The sequence below is a fragment of the Heteronotia binoei genome, chromosome 13 (genome assembly GCF_032191835.1).
Source record: "Heteronotia binoei isolate CCM8104 ecotype False Entrance Well chromosome 13, APGP_CSIRO_Hbin_v1, whole genome shotgun sequence".
Lineage (NCBI taxonomy): Eukaryota > Metazoa > Chordata > Lepidosauria > Squamata > Gekkonidae > Heteronotia > Heteronotia binoei.
Genome location: NC_083235.1, coordinates 1 through 10000, shown reverse-complemented (window position 1 = coordinate 10000; position 10000 = coordinate 1).

Sequence of the window (10000 nt, the reverse complement as noted above, 5' to 3'; positions counted from 1 at the left end):
AAATCGAAGGAGATGCCCAGGATTTTCAACACGTTGTCTCCTACTGGGATCGGGTCAGGGACTGAGGAGGATTCATATTGACACCTTTGCTCCGTGGGTTCCGTGCAAGACTCAACAGAGCTCACCGAGATGATTTCGGACTTTCCGTCTAACAAGTAGAGCTTGCTCTTGTCGAGGTTGATACGAGCTCCCGAAACCCGTTGGTACCGCCAAATGTGGCGTTTGGTCCTCTCCAGATCCTGGAGGTCCGAGAGCCACACGTAAGTATCGTCTGCGTGTGCTATACTGGAGAGACGGAAAGTAGGGACTTCGGTGGAAGCGAATCCTTTGATGAGAGGGTCTGTTTTTACCGCCCGTAACAAAGGTTCCAGGGTTAGAACATAGAGCAGAGGGCTCAGCGGGCACCCCTGTCGAAGACCACGGTGTATTTCGAAGAAAGGGCCGCTCTGTCCGTCCACCCACGGCTGAACCCTGGCGCCGGAATACAGGTGTTTCAGCAGATCGATCAGTACGGCCGGAAAGGAGCATCGGGCCAACAGGGACCATAAAAACTGATGCGACACCCGGTCGAACGCTTTGCTCTGATCCAACTGCAGCAACCTCTGCGTTCTCCGTTCCTTCTTGATGGAGTGGAAAGCCTGCCTAAAGGTGCACGTGGTGTGTACCATTTTACATCCCGGTATCGCGCTCGTCTGCCCGTGATCGATGAGCGACCCTATGACGGCTTTAAAGCGATTATTCACGACCCTGGTGAAGATGCGGTAGTCCACGTTGGAGATAGTGATCGGTCTCCAATTGGTTACCTTGGTCGGATCCCCCCCTTTAAAAATAAAGATCATCACTCCCTCTTTAAAACTTGTTCCCACCTGGCCGCGTTCTAGCATGAAGTTGAAAAGTCTGGTTAAAATCGGGAGAACGAGGTCTTTAAGTTCCCTGTAAAAAGCGTACGACAGACCGTCAGGTCCTGGAGTCGAATTCCTTCTTCCGCAACCGATAGACGAAGCGACCTCCTCTTCGGTAAAGGGAGAACACATCTGGGATTGCACGCTCTCCGGTAATCGGCAGTTCCAGCTCTCGATGGAGTCCAGATAAAGTGCTATATTTTCCATATTCGAAACGGCGTCTCTTTCGTTAGGAGGGGTCTCATAGAATTTGTTATAAAATTCGGAGAGGTAGAAGGCGATGTCTCTCGAGCCGACGATGTCCCCGGTGGGTGCCTCCGGTCTCAGGAGCGTCAGGCGGGTCATCGGAGTAGACTGCCGATCTTTTTGCCATTCCCCTTTAACGAGAAGGGGTCCCGATGCTCTCGCCAGAAAAGTTAAGCGCCGCTGCCGCCGCTGCGCTAGCTGATACGATCTGATGGTGCCCTGATGCTGAGCCAAGCGTTCCTTATCATAGGCCATGCCCTTGTCCCTTCTCCACTGAATGCTCAGGAATCCGGCAATGGCCTTATGATAGTCCCTCAGTTCTTTTGAGGAGTTAATCCCCTTGACCCTCATCGCTGTCTTCTTCATCGCTTTCTTAAGGTTTTCCCACCAGGTAACGATGGAGTCTTCGTTGACGAATAAGCTGTGATAAGAGATCAGTTGACGGAGTTCCCTTAGCATCAAAAAGGCCTTAAGATCTCTGTCCATCAGCCTCCATCGCAGCTGTGCGGGTGCCTGTCGGGCAGGGGTAGAAAGAACGGCGTGCAACATGGCGTGGTCCGACCAAATCGTAAAGATTAAGTTCAATTGAGCCGGAAGCAGAGATGAGGGACACCAGAATCGGTCGATCCTGCTGAGGTTTAGAGGGTGGTAGTAGGTCATTTTACTCTCACCGTAGTGTCCGAATTTCTTTACGAAAAAGTCCCTGTGGTGAGTGGGAAGGAAATCCATACGACCCGTGTGGCTTAAGCCCAAGTCCGTCAGAGTCAAGTGGTCTTTCAAGAAAGCTTTTAGTTGTAATTCTTCCACATTTAAAGGCTTGGCGGGTGCCGGACCGCTGTCCCCCCACCTTACTCTGTCCCCCTCCTCTGAGCGATTGTTGAAGTCTCCCACCACTATTAGCGTTCTGTGGGTTCGAGAGAAATCTTTTAAGACCTCCCAGAGAGCCCTCCGTTTCTTAACATCGACGGGAGCGTAAAGCGCCAACAGTCTATATTTAACTAGTGAGGGGCCAGGGTGAGTCAGGAAATTGAAGTCTAATACGACTAAATGGCCGGGGGAGGCGTGTATCGTCCTTATCGTCTGGACTTCGCTGGATGCTTTGAGTAAAATCCCTATCCCCCCCGCCCCGTGCTCGAGCTTGAGCGACCAGATGGAAGGTCCCCAAGTCCAATCCCGTTGCGCTTCACTCCGTTCTCTCGGAGAGCTGATGTTAGTTTCCAATAAAATTAAAATGTGAGTTTGAATATGGGCACAAGCGTAAAAAATTTCCTCTCTCCGGGAGGGCTGCCGAAGCCCGTTGCAATTCCAGGATAAGATGGAGAGGGCCATGATAAAGAAAAAATTGAGCTAAAAAGGGAAAGGGGGTCTTGGCTGTTAGCAAGTCTCCGTCTTGTTTACAGTTGTCTCGAGCATTGGCAAACCTTGATTACCCGCCCCTTCCCTAGGGGAGGGAAGTGCGGCTTCACTGGGGAGTAAAGGGGAGGCTTCCTCAGAAGTCTTATCCCCTTTACTTAGGTTGACGGGCGAAGGGTACAGATGAGACTGTAAGAGATAAAGCTCCTGATTGGGAGGCAGAGTAGGACAGGGTTGCGAGTTATCCGCTTCAAGAGGTGATGGGAGTCGAGAAGGAATTTCGCCTTGTTGTCCGGAAGCGAGCGGCGTGTGCTGCTGGATTGCCGGTTGCCGCTCTCCCTGTTGAGTACCTTCCTGCGAAATCTGATGAACTTCGGGATTTTCCTGAGGCTCTTGTTGATTGTCTGCATCCTGGTTTGTGTCTTTCGAGTCCATTGGATCGGTTTGAGCCATTCCTCTTGGTTTCTTTTCGGCATCCCGCTCTGTGTCTTTCTGCCTGTCTTTGGCTTCTGCCTCCACGAATTCCATGTCAGAGAGGTCCGAGTCTGAACCTGCCGACTCTTCCTCCATACGAGCCACGTCCTTCAGTTCCCTTCTTTTATCCGCCTCGTTGGTGGCCATGGCGAGCTGGGTTCTAACTATCTGAAGATGTTCCACTAAGCGGGGTTTCTTCGACTCATAAGCACGAATCTTTCTTTCCTCGGCTTTAGAACCCGATGGTGTCGTACCTTGTTCCCACATCCGCCGAAATGCGGTCTCCTGTCGCTCCAAATTGTCTTTGGCCGCTGCATACTCCTGCCTCATCTCACGAATCAATTGCTCCAATTCGGTTTCATCCAGAGCTGTCACCATCTTCCCCCAACGACTCAGGTTGGTGACATATTTCTCTGTGTTGGTTGTCCCGCCGGAGGTTTTTGGCGATGAAGTGTTGAAGAAAAAGTGAGAAGTTGGTAATGTGTTCTTAACTGTTGCAGAGGTGGCCTTTTCGTCATCCCCCGACTCCTCATCCTCTTCATTCTCTAACATATCAACTGAGCGGTCATCGCCATCTTTCCCTTGTCTATTCTCACACACATTTGGCCTTTGGTCCTCTCGGCATCGAAGTCCTTGGTCCTCTTCCTTCTGTAAGGCTTCAAAACGATTTCGTGAAGCCAAGTTGACTTCCTGTTCTTTTGTAGGTTTGAATTTCTTGTAAACACCCTTAGATACCATCCCCCTGATGGGGGTCATCTTCTTCCGTGAGACTTGAGTCCAGCCTAGTTGTTCTTCGGGTTCGGTTAGTGTATCGGTTAGGGTATCTTGCACCTTTCCTACAGGTAGAGGGTCAGGATCTGGAGCATTCACGGAGGGGGCTGTTGAAGTTGCTCCTCTCTTAGGCGAAGTAGAAGCGGAGGTGTGTCTGGCAGATGTTTGTTGTCTAAAATCGGAGTGAGTCTCTTTAAGCCTTTCGTACGCTTTAGGATATTGGATGTTATAAAAGGCGTAGGGGCATAACAAATAAGTGTGACCCATTTGTCGACAGAGGTTGCAAAAAATTCCCTTCTTACACCCCGTGGACAGGTGACCAAACTCCCCACAGTTAGAACATAGGGGCGAGGAACAGTCCTGACGTATGTGGCCGTATCCTCCGCAGAGGAAACAGGCGGGAGGTTGGCCGCTATATCTAGTCACACACCTTTCTGGACCTAAAAAAAAATATTTAGGTAAGTGCTGAAGTCGGCTTTTCGAGTCTCTCTGAAGAGCAATGACAGCTTTGTATTCCCCTGTCCAGATGCCATTAGTATTCAGTTTTTTCTTGGGAGCCATAAGTATTCTACAGTGTTGCGTCAGCCAATATTCTATGTCCTCCTCCGGTACAGTGGTTGTTCTTAAAGACACCGTTAAAACCCTTGCTTCTACCCGAAATAAAGGAACAATGTCAAAGTCGGCCAGAGGATCGGAAGAGCGGGCGGTAGCCGCTCGAATCCGAGCCCAGAATCTTTGGAAAGCCAATTCAGAAACAACACATACATCTGTTTCCCTCATACCCGGAGGGCAAATAACGGCTAAAATGTCGTCACGAGGGACATCCAAAAAATCCCCAAGAATAGTGTCGATCATATAAGTGTCTGACAACTTATGGGGGTCACTCCCCCTATATCTAAAACGAGTGACAAAACGTTGTCGAGGGTCAAAGGAATCTTCCGCATCCATATCTTCGTTAAAAAATTCCTCTAGAATTTTATCATCGAGCATTCTTTCCTGTTCGTAATTAACCGCTCTCCTAGGGAGTTCACCTCTAGCGGGTCCCCGAGACTGTTCCGATTGTGAGTTTTGACCCCTCAAATCGCTAAGCGGGGTAACCTGGTTGCCACTCATCGATTGAGCCCTTGGATTTCTACCCTGTACGGCGCTGGCGTAAGAGGAGGAAGAACCCTCAGCCCCTCGAGGTTTGCCCTCTCGAGAGTATTGGGTAGTCTTACCGCCCACTGATGAATCTGTCAAACCCGACAGGTCTGCTGAGGAAATCGAGGGACCTGGATTAGTGAGTTGGATCACAGAGTGGTCTTTTAGGGAGGCGAGTCCAATACTGACCGGAGAAGCTTTATTTGGGGTCCCTTTATGATCTGTTTTCTGTGAGAGACCGAGTTCCTTAGTCTCATTGAGCTTATCTGGTTTGTCTGATTGACGGGATTTGTGAACCGTACCCATGTCTAAAGCAGACCTTGTACCCTCGGGTGCATCTCCAATCAGTATAGGCAATTCAGTGACCGGAAATGTAGAAACATTGTTGAGCCCAGTCCTCCCTTTAATAGCTTTCTGGGTAGAGGGGTTGGAACAATTATCTGTGTTCCCCTCTTGTGCAATTAAGACGGTAACCGACTCTATCGAGTTAGGATCATTCTGCGTATTCCTTGGGTCCAATTTACCCTCCCCCTTATCATCTGAATAATCTACATCAATCATCCTGTGCTTACCAGCATAACCGCTATCAGGGGTCGCGGTGGTATCAAAGGTATTAAAGGTATTAGAGACCTTAGAAATATTAAAGGCATTAGAATGACATAATTCACCAACCAAAGTTACTGTAGACTCCTGTACTTCATTGTCCCCAATTGTTACACCGGTAACATTGTCCTTAAGAGCCGGAACGTGCAAAGTATTGTCTAAAGGCATACTGCGGCCCGTCGATGCGTTCTTGGGTTCCGGTTGACGCTTCGGAGGACGCTGACCCTTAGGCACCATGTATGGAATAACCGGAGACAGTTCAATGTCCGCCGCCCCTGTAGGACGAGGTCCAGTCCCCGATGCCTTTGCCCGTGTCGGTAGCTCTCCGGCAAGGTATTCCGTGCTTTCCGGCAATTCGTGAGCAGGTGCGGTTGGAGTTAAGGTCGGGACTGAGGATGAAAAAGAAGTGGACAAAGACTCTGGACAGGACAGATGTTGTGAAGGTTCTTCCCTTTTCCCCATCTCCATCTCCCTCCTCTCCTCCCTCTCAACCATCTGGGTAGGTAAGCTCTGTCTCTCTACCAAGGTTCCCAACGAAGCCGAGAAATTGGCGTTTCCCCCCTCTCCACCACACCTTTCATCCTCCCCTCCGCTGGAGCTCAGAGATTCCACACCTGACATAACCTCCCTCTCCCTCAGCATCGAAAAGCCCTTTGAAGAGCCAGCTGGAACATGTATATCACTAGCTCTGAAGTGTAGGCCTTTAATGCCAAGAACAGGAGGTACAGGTTCTGAGCAAGTATAGACTTGAGCGGATGATCCAGACGTCAGAAGAGTGTGAGCTGGACAGTCTGGTTGTATTCCCTTCCTAAGTTTCCCCGTAACTGTTTTACAGTTACTTGCTAAAGCTCGAGGTGGTGAAGGGGTTTCAGATGTATCATATTTAGAACGTGGCCTGGTCAATTCCTTCACGCTAATTCTAGCTGAAGCCTTCCTAGGGGGTTTGAGGTTCAATCTTTCAGACTCCCCTGTAGCTTGAAATTCAACTGTCTTAGATGGCATGGAAAGAAAATCCACTGTTGCCCCCCTTCCCATAGCCGGAGCAAAGGTCATAAGTGGTGGACCATAGATAGAAGCGGAGATAGTCGAGAAGGAAGAAATAGGAGCAGTAGTAGAAGAAGTAGTAGAAGAAGAAGTAAAAGGGGGAGGAGGCGGAGCAGAGCAGAGAACAGTCTGTCTTATGGATTCTGAGGTGCCAGGAGACAAATCCTCACCCGTTTGCGGGGGGACCTGAGAAGCAGGTTCCCCCTGGCAGGTATATAGGGCCCATCGAGATGTAGTTCCAGTCGTCACCGCCTCTCCTCCCGGAGTTCCCTGTCGGTTGTCCTCAAGGTCTTTCCTCCGTCGGATACGAATTTTCATAGCGTGGACGGCCGCCTTGAGCCAGTCAGCCCATCGTTGTCTCGAGACCGGAGTCATCTCGGATCCTTCGATGTCCCAAAGGTAATAGTCCGCCCTCGTATCCACATATTCTGCCAGTCTGAGGAAATCTTTCAACATACTCAAAAAACCCGAATCGGTTAACCACAAAGGGTACTCTTCTAGCGAGGACCTGGGTTTCCTGCCAATCAGCAGGCGTTCCGTAATTTTAATGGACAAGCTACGGGCGTAAAGGATTCTGTCCAATAAATCCGGGTCCTCATCATCTTCCCGTTTGTTAAACAAAAAGTCATATAAGAGCTCCTTCATTTTGTCTAGCATGTCAATAATGTCATCTTTCCTGCGTTTGTCCAGACTAATTGTGAGGACGTCTGGCATCCGAAGATGAAACAGAAAAAAGCCCCAAAACTTTGCCAAATCTGTCTTTTGTATCACCTTAGGGTTTAAAATGGCTAAACCATCACTGAGAGATGATTGTTTCTCCTGATCCCAGGAAGCAAGGATCTTAGCTTCTTTCCCTTGAGGGCATTTCTTTGGGGATCTCATAAGGTCAGGGGTCGGTTCCGATGGGGATAACAGGCCAGGAAAGAGGGATTCACAAATGTTCCTGCAGGCTATAGTGCTCATCACAGGCCTCTTTGGAGTAGAAAACTTAGAGGAACCTTCAGGTACAAACAGTCCTCCCTGGATGACCTTTGAAGACTGTGCCCTTTCTCTTTTTGGCCTTTTAATGGAAGGGGGTAGGCTGGGAGATTTAAGGTGAGTGGGTGTCACAGGGCCCTGAACTTCTTCACCTCTCTCAACAGAAATAAAGGATCCCTCCATAGGGACATGGTCCTCTGGAGCACTGAAACTTAAGGACAAAGCAGCACTTTCCCCTAATACAGAGGCTTGTCTTTTCTGAGTAGGTAATACTGAGGACTCTGCTAGTAGAGAAACCTCCTGTACAGACTGTCTCAGGGAAGCTTCCCTTTCCTCAGTTTGCTCTAATAGGTCCATAGGTGCAACCCCCAAGCCTTGAGACTGTGAAATAGGTGTGGGGGGGAGAGTTATCAGAATTATCCACGCCTTCAATTGGGGTCAGAGTAAATGGGTCTCCAGAAACTGTGATTTCTGCCTGTTCTGGCGTGTCATTAATCAGGTTTGTGGAGGGTAAAGTCTCCATACTAAGGTGTATATCTTCCTGGTGAAGAGAAAGGTCCCTTTCTCCTTCAACTTCAACCAAATGCTCAACTAGATCTTCAACTTCAGAGACACTATCAGTCTCTATAGCAGCTGCACACAAAGGCAATTTAGAAAATTGTTGCCCATCTACAGGAAAACTTTTCAAGTCCTTCTGTATAATGGCTGCTGCCTTAATGGCTGCTTGTTTAGGATCAGCTCCTTCCAAATTTTCCTGTCCAGGGGCCTGCTGCAGGTCACCCTCCTTCACAACAGGTCCCCCAAGGCCTTCAGCAACAGAGTTCACTAAATCTGCAGGAGTTGATGGGGATTCCTGGCTTTGAGAGGCAACAGAAGCACTCAGGCCTAGATCAGAAGTCTCCATTACAAAAGCTCTCAGGGAAAAACTAGGCCTCAGAGCCTGATCTAGATTTTCGTGTCGTTGCTCGTTTCAGCCCCCCCCCCAGCCGGGGGGGGTTCCATAAACCCCTTAAAAAGGGGGGAAGGGTCTTCTAATGAAGGGGGTAAAATAAATTCCAAGAAAAAATTATAAAAATAGGTGAAAATTGCAAAATTGCGTACTCACTCACAGAGCTCTGAGAAACACAGCTTCACCCTCTGATGTCGTCAGGTTAGGCTAGGTTAGGCTAGGTTAGGTTAGGCTAGGTTAGGTTAGGCTAGGTTAGGTTAGGCTAGGTTAGGTTAGGTTAGGCTAGGTTAGGCTAGGTTAGGCTAGGTTAGGCTAGGTTAGGCTAGGTTAGGCTAGGTTAGGTTAGGTTAGGCTAGGTTAGGTTAGGCTAGGTTAGGTTAGGTTAGGTTAGGTTAGGCTAGGTTAGGTTAGGTTAGGCTAGGTTAGGCTAGGTTAGGTTAGGTTAGGTTAGGTTAGGCTAGGTTAGGCTAGGTTAGGTTAGGTTAGGTTAGGTTAGGCTAGGTTAGGTTAGGTTAGGCTAGGTTAGGCTAGGTTAGGTTAGGCTAGGTTAGGCTAGGTTAGGTAGGTTAGGCTAGGTTAGGCTAGGTTAGGTTAGGCTAGGTTAGGCTAGGCTAGGTTAGGTTAGGTTAGGTTAGGTTAGGCTAGGTTAGGTTAGGTTAGGTTAGGTTAGGCTAGGTTAGGTTAGGCTAGGTTAGGTTAGGTTAGGTTAGGCTAGGTTAGGTTAGGCTAGGTTAGGCTAGGTTAGGTTAGGTTAGGTTAGGCTAGGTTAGGTTAGGCTAGGTTAGGTTAGGCTAGGTTAGGCTAGGTTAGGCTAGGTTAGGCTAGGTTAGGTTAGGTTAGGCTAGGTTAGGTTAGGTTAGGTTAGGCTAGGTTAGGTTAGGTTAGGTTAGGCTAGGTAGGCTAGGTTAGGCTAGGTTAGGCTAGGTTAGGCTAGGTTAGGTTAGGCTAGGTTAGGCTAGGTTAGGCTAGGTTAGGTTAGGCTAGGTTAGGCTAGGTTAGGCTAGGTTAGGCTAGGTTAGGCTAGGTTAGGTTAGGTTAGGTTAGGCTAGGTTAGGTTAGGTTAGGTTAGGCTAGGTTAGGCTAGGTTAGGCTAGGTTAGGTTAGGTTAGGCTAGGTTAGGTTAGGTTAGGCTAGGTTAGGCTAGGTTAGGCTAGGTTAGGTTAGGTTAGGTTAGGTTAGGTTAGGTTAGGCTAGGTTAGGCTAGGTTAGGTTAGGCTAGGTTAGGTTAGGTTAGGTTAGGTTAGGTTAGGTTAGGCTAGGTTAGGCTAGGTTAGGTTAGGTTAGGTTAGGTTAGGCTAGGTTAGGCTAGGTTAGGTTAGGCTAGGTTAGGTTAGGCTAGGTTAGGTTAGGTTAGGTTAGGTTAGGCTAGGTTAGGCTAGGTTAGGTTAGGCTAGGTTAGGTTAGGTTAGGTTAGGCTAGGTTAGGCTAGGTTAGGTTAGAGTAGGTTAGGTTAGGGCTAGGTTAGGTTAGGCTAGGTTAGGCTAGGTTAGGCTAGGTTAGGCTAGGTGTAGGCTAGGTTAGGTTAGGTTAGGTTAGGTTA